The following is a 12,534-nucleotide window of genomic DNA, read 5'->3' on the forward strand; positions in this document are numbered from 1 at the left end:
TATAAGAAAGAATAAAACTATGGAAAATACAATAGACTGTCACACAGATCCACAAAAGACCCCCAAATAGCCAAAGCGATCTTAAGCAAAAGGAACAAAGCGGTAGTTATCATATCATCTCATTTAAAAAATGCACTAAAAAGCTATGGTAATTGTAACAGTATTTTACTTACATGAAAACAGACATATAGACCAAGAACTAGAAGGAAAACACCAGAAATAAATCTGTATGTTTATGGTTAACTGATCTTTGACAAAGTTGCCAAATTTGCACAATGGGGAAAGGGTAGTCTCTTCAATAAATTGTGTTGGGACAACTAGATATCCACATACAGAAGAATGATTTTGGATCCTCATCTCACACCATATATAGGAAATCAACTTAACATAAATTTAAAACTTAAATGTAACACCTGAAGACAAAAAAATACATGAAGAAAATATAGGAAAAACCTTCCTGACATTGGCCTGGGCAATGATTTTTTTTTTTTTTTTTTTTTTGGTATTAACACTCAAAAGCACAGGAACAAAAGCAAAAACCAACAAATGGGATTGCATTAAAATAAGCAGCTTATGCACAGCATAGAAAACAAGCAACAGAGTGAAGAAACAATCTATGCAGTGGTAGAATACATTGCAAAACATGCATTGAATAAGAGGTTAATGTTCAAAATATCCAAGGAATTCAAAGAACTCAATAGCAAGAAAACAAATAGCCCAATTAAGAAAAATGAGCACACAAAGGCAGATTTGCAAATGGCCAACAGGTGTATGAAAAACTCTCTATCACTAATAATCCTAGAAATGCAATTAAAACCATAATGAAATATCATCTAATATCTGTTGAAATAGCTATTATCAAAAAGACAAAAGATAACAAGTGTTACTAGGGATATGGAGAAAAGGATACCTTTGTGCCCTATTGCAAATTAATACTGTCATTATGGAAAACAGTATGAAGGTTCCTCAAAAAATTAAAAGTAGATCTGCCATATGATCCAACAATCCCACTCTGGGTATATATTCAAAAGTTATTAAATTTATATATCCAAGACATATCTGTATTTTCATGTTTATTGCAGGATTATTAACAATAACAAAGCTATGAAAACAAAGTCCTCATTAATAGAAGAATGCAGCAATAAAATGTGACATATTTATATAATAGAATATTACTCAGCTTTTAAAAAGAAAGAAATTCCATTGTAAACAGCATTATGCATGAACCTGGAGAATTTTATGTTAAGTGAAATAAACCAGGCACAGAAAGACAAATATTACATTATCTCACTTATATGATTAATCTAAATCAGTTGAATTCATAGTGGTGAAGGAATAGGAGGAAAAGGAGGGAAAAAAATCATCTAACAAAAAAGATCCTGGATCAGATGGTTTCATGGCTAAATTTTGCAACAAACTAGTACCTGTACATACAGAAGGAAGGAATCCCCTCAAAAATCATTCTATAAAGCCAATACCACCTTGATACCATAGACAGGAAAGGACACAACAACAAAAAGAAAAACACAGACCAAAATCCGTCATGAATATAGATACCAAAATTCTGAATGAAATCATAGGAAAACAAATTCAGCTGCAGATCAAAAAAATAATTCAGCAGAATCCAGTGGGCTTCATCCCAGTGATGCAAGGATGGTTCAACATCCTTGAATTACCTTAAGTAATTTACCACATAAATGGAGGCAAAATCCAAGATCCTATGATCCTCTTGATAGATGCAAAAAAGCATTTGACAAAATTCAGCACCCTTTTATGATAATAACTCTCAAAAAATAGGCATAGAGGGGAGCGCCTGTGGCTCAAAGGAGTAGGGTACTGGCCCCTTATGTCAGTGGTGATGGGTTCAAATCCAGCCCCCAGCCAAAAACTGCAAAAAAAAAAAAAATAGGCATAGATGAACTATACGTCAATATTATAAAAGTCATATATGAGAAACTCAGCCAATATCATATTGAAATTAAGAAAACTTGAAAAGATTCTCACTTAGAACTGGAACCAAAGTTGCCAACTGTCACCACTCCTGGTCAACATAGTGCTGGAAATCCTAGCCAGAGTATTTAGGCAAGAGAAGGAAATCTAGAGTTTCCAAATAAGGAAAGAAGAAGTCAAACTATTGCTCTTTGCTGATGATGTGATCTTATATCTAGAAAAACCCAAAGATTCTACCAAGAGACTCCTAGAACTGATAAATAATTTCAGCATAGTCTCAGATTACAAAATCAACATGCACAAATCAGTAGCATTCCTATACACCAACAACAGTCAAACTGAGAATCAAATCAAAGATTCAATATCTTTCACAGTAGCAATAAAGAAAATAGAATACCTAAGAATATATTTGATAAAGGAGGTGAAAGACCTCTACAGGAAGAACTAAGAAACACCGAGGAAGGAAATCACAGAGGATGCAAAAAAGTGGCGAAAAGGTCTAAACCACCCAAAGTGATTTACAATTTCAATGCAATCCCCACCAAGATACCAACATCATCTTTTGCAGATCTAGAAAAGATAATTTTATGCTTCATATGGAACCAGAAAAACCCAGAATAGCCAAAACAACCTTAATCAAAAAGAACAAATTGGGAGACATCACTCTACCAGACTTAAAGCTATACTACAAGGCTATAGTAATCAAAATAGCGTAGTACTGCACAAAAATAGACACATAGGCTGAGGTATCAGAACAGAAAACCCAGATATGAAACCAATCCCATATTGCTAATTCATCTTTGACAAAGCAGGTAAAACATACCCTGGGAAAAGAATCCCTATTCCATAAATGGTGATGGGAAATTGGATAGACACCTGCAGGAGAATGAAATAGTGTCCACACTTTCTCACCACTCACAAAAATTAGTTCATGATGGATAAAAGACTTAAACCTAAGGAATGAAACTGTAAGCATCTTAGAAGAGAAGAGTGGAAAAATTCATACAGACATCAGCCTAGGCAAGGAATTTACGAAGGAGACTGCAAGAGCAATCACGGCAACAACAAAAATAAATAAATGAGACTTTAATTTAAAAAGCTTCTGTACAGCGAAGGACACAATCAATAGAGTGAATAGGCAACCTACAGAATGGGAGAAAATATTTGCATGCTATACATCTGATAAAGACATAATAACAAGAATCTACAAAGAACTCATTCAAATTAGCAAGACAAGCCCATTAAAAAGTGGGCAAAAGACATGAATGGAAGCTTTTCAAAAGAACATAGACTAATGGACAGAAAATATATAAAAACAATCCTCAATGTCTCTTTTCTTTTCTCTTTTGTTTTTTCTGAGACAAAGTCTCACCATGTCCCCCTCTATAGAGTGCTGTGGCCTCATAGCTGACAGCAACCTCACACTCCTGGGATTAAGCGATTCTCTTGCCTCAACCTCCCAAGTAGCTGGGACTACAGGCACCCGCCACAATGCCTGGCTATTTTTCGATGCAGTTGTCATTGTCCAGCTGGCCCAGGCTGGGTTCAAACCCACCAGCCTTAGCGTATGCAGCCAGTGCCCTGTGTTATGGACGCTGAGCCAGTCCTCAACACTTCTAATCAAGAAGGAAATGCAAACCTAAACCTCAGTGAGATATCACTTAACTCCAGTGAAAACAGCTTTCATTCCAAATTCCCCAAACAATAGATGCTGGCATTTATTCAGAGAGAAAGGAACACATGTCCTCAGATGTGGAGAGAAAATGAACACTTATAAACCTCGGCTGGGATTGCAAACTAGTACATCCTCTAAGGAAAGTAATTTGGAGATATTTCAAAGAACTACTGTTTGATCCAGAAATCCTCACTACTATGTATTTACCCAATGAGGAAAAAAGCCATTCAATAAAAAAAGACACTTGGATTCCAATGTTTATAGCAGCACAATTTATAATCCCAAAGTTGTGGAAACAACCCAAGTGCCCAACAGTACATGTGGATTGTTAAAATGTGGATTAATAAAATGTGGTCTATGCATACCATAGAATATTACTCAGTTATAAAAAAACAATGCTGAACAAATACCTTTTTTTAAAACCTGGATGGAACTAAATGATCAACACACATGTGTACATATGGTAGTAAAATTTAAGGTGATTAAGCAGGAGGAAGGGGGGGTTGTAAATTCACACCTAACAGGTAGAGTGCACACTATCTGGAGGGCAGACACAATTATTACCTTGCTTCAAACTGTGCAAAAGTAATGCATGAAACCGAAACATTTTTGCCCCTGTGATATATTGAAATTAAAATAAAATAAAATGAAATTTCAGATAGTCTGATAGCTTTGTAAAAAAAAAAAAGAAATATATATATATATACAAAGTAAAGTGAAATGAAAAGGAATGGGAAAGGAATGTTCAAAAGTGATGCCCATGGTTTATCAAACAATAGAATAGGGATTTCTTTTTATTTTTAATATCAGAGACTGCAGTCTGTAAAGAAAGTGGTATTTAGAAACTGCTCAGTGGAGGGGCTATCTGTAACCAGATGTCTCCTTTGCTGGGTAATGTCTCCTGGACAATCGAGACTCCCAGAATAAGAGAAAGTTTTATTAGAGGAAAAAACTAAGTGATGTAACTTGAGGAAATTGGATGAGAAAGCATAAAGGCCCAGCTTTCTTTACTAACACTGAAAACTGTTTTGAAATCTCCCTATTGATTCACTCTAGAGTTGTACTAAAGGGAACTATTAATGTATACATATTTTTAATGAGACAAGCCTTTTGTTCATTTTCATTATTTGATACCTAAGATCATTACTATATCAGTTCTTTTCCTATGAACCAAAGGGGGGGGGACAAATAAGTTTTGATAGATTAAAACGGAGGAAAGAAACCACTTCACAGTCCTAGGATGGGAATGATATTGGAGACACAATACTTAAGAACTCATCCTTTATTTTATCTCCTTACCATTTTATGAACCTTGTGCTCTATTAGAAACAACATTACTTAATGAGTTTCTTATTGTCTTAAGAAACTAGCTACTGTGTGAGGCAAAGTATATCCCCAGAAGGATGAACACGTAAACCTTTCAAGACCGATTCAAACGCCATTTCCCAGGGAGCTTTCTTGGATTCCTGAGAGGTGGGATGATCTCTCCTCCTAACTCTTACGATACAGTAGGTAATTTCTACTATTCTTTTGACTATTGTGTCATTAAATCTTGCATTATGTAAAAATTTCACCTCCTCTGCTACAGGAAAGGTACCGAAAAGCAACAACAACAATAATAATACAATAGACTGTATTTAAAGCAATAAAAAGAAAAAAATAATGGGTGGACTTAGTGTTGCTGTGGCAGTAAATATGTAGCAATAGTGTTTTCTGCCTCCACCTCCAAAAAAGAGTGTAGTGTTTGCCCATTTCTGTGATGTAAATTCTCTCACAAATTTTAAGCCACTACTATGAAATATCAGCAGACATGGGGCTGGGAAGACAGGTGCATGAGTGGCATCCGAGACAGGGTGATCAACTCCCACCCACTCTGGGTAGACCCCAAAGACAACTAAATCTAATATCCTAGCAATGGCAGTGTCAGTGGAATTAGAACATAATTATTTTTTCATGGGAAACATTTATTTTTGATGAATTTTGTGTTAAAATTATTTCTGGTATTTCATAATCACATCAAATAAAAATCAGTTTGACAAAGCAGTAGATCATTTAAAATAAATGCACAAATAACATGCCTAAACTATGTCTAGCATTGTGGGTCCCTGGTATACTTCACAAAAGGAGCATGACACTGGCAAATAAGCCGACAGAATGTGCCATGTTAGATCGCAGATCCTGCTTTCTCTGCCAGCAAATAATACTGCACTAAAGAGTCCTGGCCCTTAGAACAAAGAGTTGCAATTGGGAAACCTGAAAATTCTCTATCAAAATTAGTTATCATTTTTGTCCTGCCTGAACAATCAGCATAAATATTTTTATTTATTGTTTATTGATAGACAGTACATTATTTATAGCTTGGGGTACAGAAGCAGAGAAGGGTGAGACCATGAAGATAAGTGATAGATACTGTCAGTGACAGATATGTTTGTTATCTTTTTTTAAATTTCAGATTAATATAAGGGTACATATACTTAGATTACACTATTTGCATTTGTTAGGTCAAGTCCAAGTTGCACTTGAGCCCTTCACCCAGGAGGTGTGCCATAGACCCCTCATGTACCCAGTCAGCATAATCCTATTGCTGGTATCTTTCTCAATATGGAAGAAAAAATTAAGTTGGCTAAATTGATGTTTCCCATTAGCATCAAGATTATCATATCATCTAAAATGTAATGACTTTGTGGATCCTAAGGTATAATAATCACAGTTCTAAGTGCTATTACTGAGTACAGAATTTAACTGGGTCAATTCTCAGCTTGTAAGAGCAGCCTGAAACCATCTCCAGTTGAGAAAATAAAGGTAGCTTGATAGAAGCCCACAGAACTGCGGGACTTGGAATCACCATGCAGAAGGTGCAGTTTATTAAAGAGAAATGTATAACCCCCTTTCTGCCCTCTCTGCCTTTTTATCAGCTCTCAACACACGCAGAGGCAAACACACAATCACCAGAGAATAGATGCGGTCAGAGGTTCTTACAGCATAGAAGTTGTTTATCCTTTTTTGAGGAGAAGAATATCATTTCTGAGTGCATTAGTTGCATTCAGAAGTATCTAATTAGGGTTTTAGAACACAAGTAGAGAATTCATGATAAATAATCACTCTTCCACACCTCTTCCAAGGTAATTTTTAGAGTCATTTCCTGTGTTAAATTTAATAATCTGGAATTATGCACTATTCACATAGTTTAGTATGCAGTTTTTCCAAAATATTATGATTACTTTTCAGAACATAAAAAACGGCTTTTGAAATACACATTTTTGTAATAATTTTGAAAATATTAATTCAATATATTGAAAACATATTTTTCATTTCTGGACTTTTATATTAAAATCTTCTAGGTTCAAGCTTATTTACAATCCATGACAAAATTGACATGGAACAGTTCTATCTTTCACTGTTAGCTTATGTATACACAGCATAACTGTGCTTTATGCAAAAACATATTCAACATTGGACTCACAATAATAAATTCAATGTCAATATGACCAATTTAGAATCAATATACCAGTATTATTTGGAATCTGAAATAAAAATGAAATTTCCTGTGATTTTCGGATATATTTACTATTTGAGTTTCTAATGAGCAATGTAAATTCTATAGTCTGACTATGCAACATTCTTACCTTATTATTCTGCTTCATGCATTATTGAAGAATAACTTCCTCTTGTACAGAAGACACAGATGTTATTTCTAAGGCGCTGACTGACTTCCCAGGTCAGCAGACTCTGTCCCCAGGGCTGGTTCCCAGCTCACCATGCTGCTGGGCTCCCTGAGCACAATTCTTTTTCTCTGTCCTTCCTCCCTCATGGCCCAAACTTCCATCCTTTTTCTTGTAAGAAGCAAAGGATCATGATGAGCTCTGTACGACGACAGATTTTCTACCTGAAAATCAGGGTGTTAGGGTAGAACAGGAGTCAGTAAACTCTGGAAGAATTGTGTAGTCACAACAGGAACTGTATAAACCACAAGGCCTAAAATATTTCCCTTCTTGCCCTTTACAGAAGAAATTTACTAGCCAATGTCACTCAACTTTGCCTGTTTTTTGTTTGTTTGTTTACATAACAAAAGTTATATAACATAAATGAGAAGAAGAAAATGTGGGTAAATTCCTTTACTGGAAGTAAAAACAAAACAATACTTTTCTAACTACAATTAAAATTCCAGAGACTGTAACTGAAGTATATGGTAATTTCGATGACGTAAGAATAAAGATATTTTGCATTCAAAAGAGATGTAATAAAAACACATTTTCAAATGATAAAGTGATAGGGTGAGAATCTCCAACGTAGAAAGTCATAAAAATAGTGATGACCAGCAAATTCTAAGAGGCAAAATAGCAATAAAGAAACTTAAAGAAAAATTAATCCTTACACATAAAAATGATTGTTAATCTTGCATTTAATAAGAGAAATGCAAATATAAACTGCACCGAGATACTATTTCTTACCTATCAGGTTCTGATGGGGTTCTGATCACAACCCGGTTGAGTTCCCCACCAACTGTGACAGTTCAACCATCCACCGCCAGCCCGGACTCACCCCAGCCCCTAACACAGCTGACACCCCAGTTACTGTGAAAAGAGACAAGCCACTCTCCTTTCATCTGTAAAACTTTTTGGCCCATGGAATCCAAACGGCAACCGATAAGGTTGAGTATCATTTATGTTTGGGACCACAAATATTTCAGATTTCCTATTTTTTCAGATACTGAAATATTTGCATATACACAATGAGATATCTTGGGGAGGGGACACAAATCTAAATACAAATGTCATTTATGTTTCATACACTCCTCATTACAAAGACCAAAGGTAATTTTATATAATACATTTAATCATTATGTGCATGAAATAAAGTTTGGGGCCCTGGAACCGCCAAAAAGCAAAGGTATCGCTATCGCAGCCATCCTCGTCATTCTAGACTCTGCATATAGATGTGGCTGATAAGCAATAAACATTTCACACATAAGGACTTAACAGTAAAGAATATGACATGCCATTAATACGGCTAAAATGCCTTTGTACCCTCAATGATTCCCTAATAATAAAAAACAATAGTATCTGATGAAAATAAAACCAAAATAACATCCAAAAAAAAATATGGCGAAAAAGTAATGTGCTCATGGCAACGGAGCAGCACCGTGGTGTCACCAGGACGCCTGTACCAGCGGCTGGACAGCAGCTACAGACACCCGCAGCCGTTTGGCCTCCCGGGGGACACTGTGTTTTACCAGAAGGCTGCAGAAGCTGTGTTTTAACTTCTCAGGCTAAAGGAAGCATCAGAAACAGGTGGACCAAGAGGTAAGTTGTGTAGGGATGAGGAGAGGTTCTTCTGGACGGCTCTAGAATGTTCACTGTAGAGTCCCTGCCTCATTACGGCTTTTGTCTGAAGTCTCTCTGACTTCATAAAGTGAGGAGCGTGATGCTCCGGGTCAAGGTCACCGCGCTGGAGCTCCAGGGAGACCCTCCGTGCTCTGGTGCCGTCCTGGTGCTGTTCCTGCAGCGCTAACATCATCATTGGGGCTGTGCACCTGTGTTTTAACTGTGATCCATCACAGTGATCAAGTGTGGAATTTTCCACTTGTAATGTCATGTGGGAGCTCAAAAATTTTCAGTTTTTGGAGCATTATGAATTATGGACTTTTTGATTAGGGATGTTTAAACTAAAGCTGTTTTACACTACTAAATTTTGAGTAATTGGTTATGAGGCCATAGTACTGTACTTAAAAAAAATCATAAAAATATCTTGAGGTAAGCCTTTTTAAAATAAATTTACTTATATAGGGATCTAAGATATAAGAACTATATTATGAATTTGGGCTAAAATAATACTTATATGTATGAACTATTTTTTAATGGAACATAAGTTATATGTGTATTATAGAACGTTGTAAGTGATAGATCATCAGAATCTGATGCCATAAAGGTAGTATCTTAAAAGGCTGGGAGAAACTTTATGGATTATATTCATTTAGGTTCTTTATACTTATACTTAAAGTATAGTAAAGTAAGGAATAGTTACAAATATAAAGACTTTTTTCATTTCCAAAACAAATCCCCTTGCTCTTTCCTGGAAGTAATTTTGAAAAGAAAGTAATAACATGATTTTTTATGTGAACAGTTGCCTAGGTAACAAAACTCCTTAAAAAAATAAACAGCATGGTTTTTATCTTTCTTCTTCATAATAAGCCAAGATAAATAGTTCCGAATTTCAAGAGATTAGTGAATTGGTTAGAATACTTTAATTTGGAGCATTACAAAATATTTAATAGAAATAAGCTTCTGAATTAATTAAAAATGTATTCAAAACAGTTTATCTTCATATACATTTAATTTTTAGCACAGAGAAAGATAACTAATAGGAAGAAATAAAGGTATAAGTATAAGCAAGCTATCTAATTTTGTATGGTTGTAAACATAATTTTCAATAATGCATAGGTTTTATAACAGAATTATAGAATTCTTTATTATTAAATAATAGTATAAAGTATATTATTTATTTTAAAGGGAAATTATAAATGAATTATAATATATACAACAAATTTCACTTTTATTTTTGAGTCTCAAATAATAACGTCAGAGCTGGGATCAGTATCTGATGACCTAAACTACATGTACAACCTGCTAATTTCTGGCTATCCACTGGGCCACAAGTGTTTGATCATTCAGGTTCAGCTGGGCTTTTTCACATGGTAGTGACCCACGTCTTTCTAAGATATCAGCTTGACAAATGCAAATATGCAAATCCTATGGACCTCTGCTTGTGTCCTGTGAGCAGTGTACCACGGGCCAAAGCAAGTCTCATGGCCAGCTCAGATCCATCACTTCTTTCTGAGAAGAAAGAATTTGTAATAGTTTTTATAATCTACCACAGTTTAGTTTCTGAGTACATAAATTTATACCACCCTTCGTAGGCAAAATAACTCAGGGAAGGACCCTGTAATTCAATCAAGGATGACATCAGAGTTGTAATTTGGACACATAGGAGGACAGTGGGTGCCTGTGGGTGAGCAGCCTGTCTCTGGCACACAGACTTGTTGGTACAGGCTGGTCATTCCATTCAGACAGAAGGGGAAAGGAAGTCACTAGTCATTGGCTGTAGCAATTTCAAAGTCTTGCTAGACAAATATTGCTAAGTTTCTCTGTATTGTAGTCCATAAACATGAATATAGACTATATTTAATCCCTGGAAATGGCTCCCCCATTCATGATCTTGTGCCTTCAGCTTATTCTGTTCCCTGGGAGTTTCACTCTATTTCAATGTTTGCCATGGCTTGTGGCTCAGCCTTCTGCATTCTGTTGTCTGCCCTCGGAGATATTCTTTATATTTCACAAGGCGTGGACCATCTTGGCAACTGTGATATATTAAAAGTGGAAAGAAATTCTTTGTCATACCTCCAATCTATAGGTAATTCTATCTGCTTTCTTCTGGAATTTGTGCTGGCTCTTGGGACAAGAGTTTATTAAGAGAGTGTCAGAAGAGATTCTATTTAACCACCCAGCTGGGCCATCAGGAATATATAGCTTCCACTTTTTCCCTTCCTTGGAACAGCCCCTCTCAGAAACCAGCTGTCTTGTAAAAGGTCCAGCTATTCTGATACAATCTGTGAAAAATTTCAAGCTAACCATGCGGAGACAGAGGCCATATGCAGGAGCAGAGAGTGGCTGACCTGTTAGTGAAGCTTTCTTGGACCTTACAGACCAGTGCAGCAACCTGCTGAATACATTCAAGTGAATGACCCCAGTCAACACACCACAGAGCAGATGAAACACCCAACTAAACCCTGTCTGAATTCATGACTCACAAATCATGAATAAACTAAAGTGAATTAAGTTTGACTGATTCATTGCCTAGAAATAGGTAACAATGATGAAAAAGCTGACTAGCATCCTCAACCGGATTCTTGCTCATGAAAATTTGGAGACTTTTCTTTTTAAAGACTTTTAATCTCTTGTAGGCCAAGACTGCCAGACTTTCTGTAGTACAATTCCCTTAAAAACTTTATAGCTTTCTATGAATCTGATTCAGGTGTGCTTTGTGGGCTCAAAGCAAAATCTATGATCCCTTTATAGATAAGACTTTCGCAACAAGTGGTCACTCACAAATCTCAGTGAGACAACACACACTCAAAATTCTGAGAAGACCTTTTTTTCTAGTTTAAAAAGTCAGTGTTTTAGGAACCAACTTAAGCCTAGTAGAAGTATTTAAAGGTTTTTGCAGACATGCTTATGGAATTGTTCTGCACTCCCAGACCTTGACTGACTTTTCATTTTGGGAGATTTTTATGGACTAAAGAGGCTGGAATTCTTAAGCAGATTCATTTGTCAAATTTTATGCTTTTCTATTTGCACTAAATTCAGCTTGCAAATTGACTAGCACATCTCTCAGCTCATCTCTTCTGTTCCTTAGCACAGATATCTACAATAGATCCATTGACAGTTTATATATTCTGCCTCGAATTCATCTTTCTAAAATAGCTAAGGTTATCATTGGTCAATTTTCTATCATCTCGATTACTGTACTTGACAATTTCAATTATTCCTTAGCAAAGGCAGGCCATCATTTTTTCCAAACTGCTGTTATTGTTCTTTTTACTCTCCTTAAATGGTTATAATATCGTAGTTTACTTCACTAACATTTTTCCAGCCATTTTCCCTGCCTCATCTAATTTTCTCATCCCCAAAGCAATGCTGCCACATGTTTTTTACTTTTGTTATGACATCACATTATCTCTAATCAAACTTCTTTGCTGGTCAGGGAAATAACACCTCTGTGACCATCACACAGATAAGGTGTGTGTTAAAAGAATTCACCTTGAAAAGTGGTGCCTGGAGCTGAGGAAGTGAAGGTCTGAAAGTGGGAACCAAAGAATCACTACTGAATTCACCTGAAACATGTCAGCACAG

This window comes from Otolemur garnettii, unplaced genomic scaffold (assembly GCF_000181295.1).
Source record: "Otolemur garnettii isolate 467f Iridium unplaced genomic scaffold, OtoGar3 scaffold00177, whole genome shotgun sequence".
Taxonomy (NCBI): domain Eukaryota; kingdom Metazoa; phylum Chordata; class Mammalia; order Primates; family Galagidae; genus Otolemur; species Otolemur garnettii.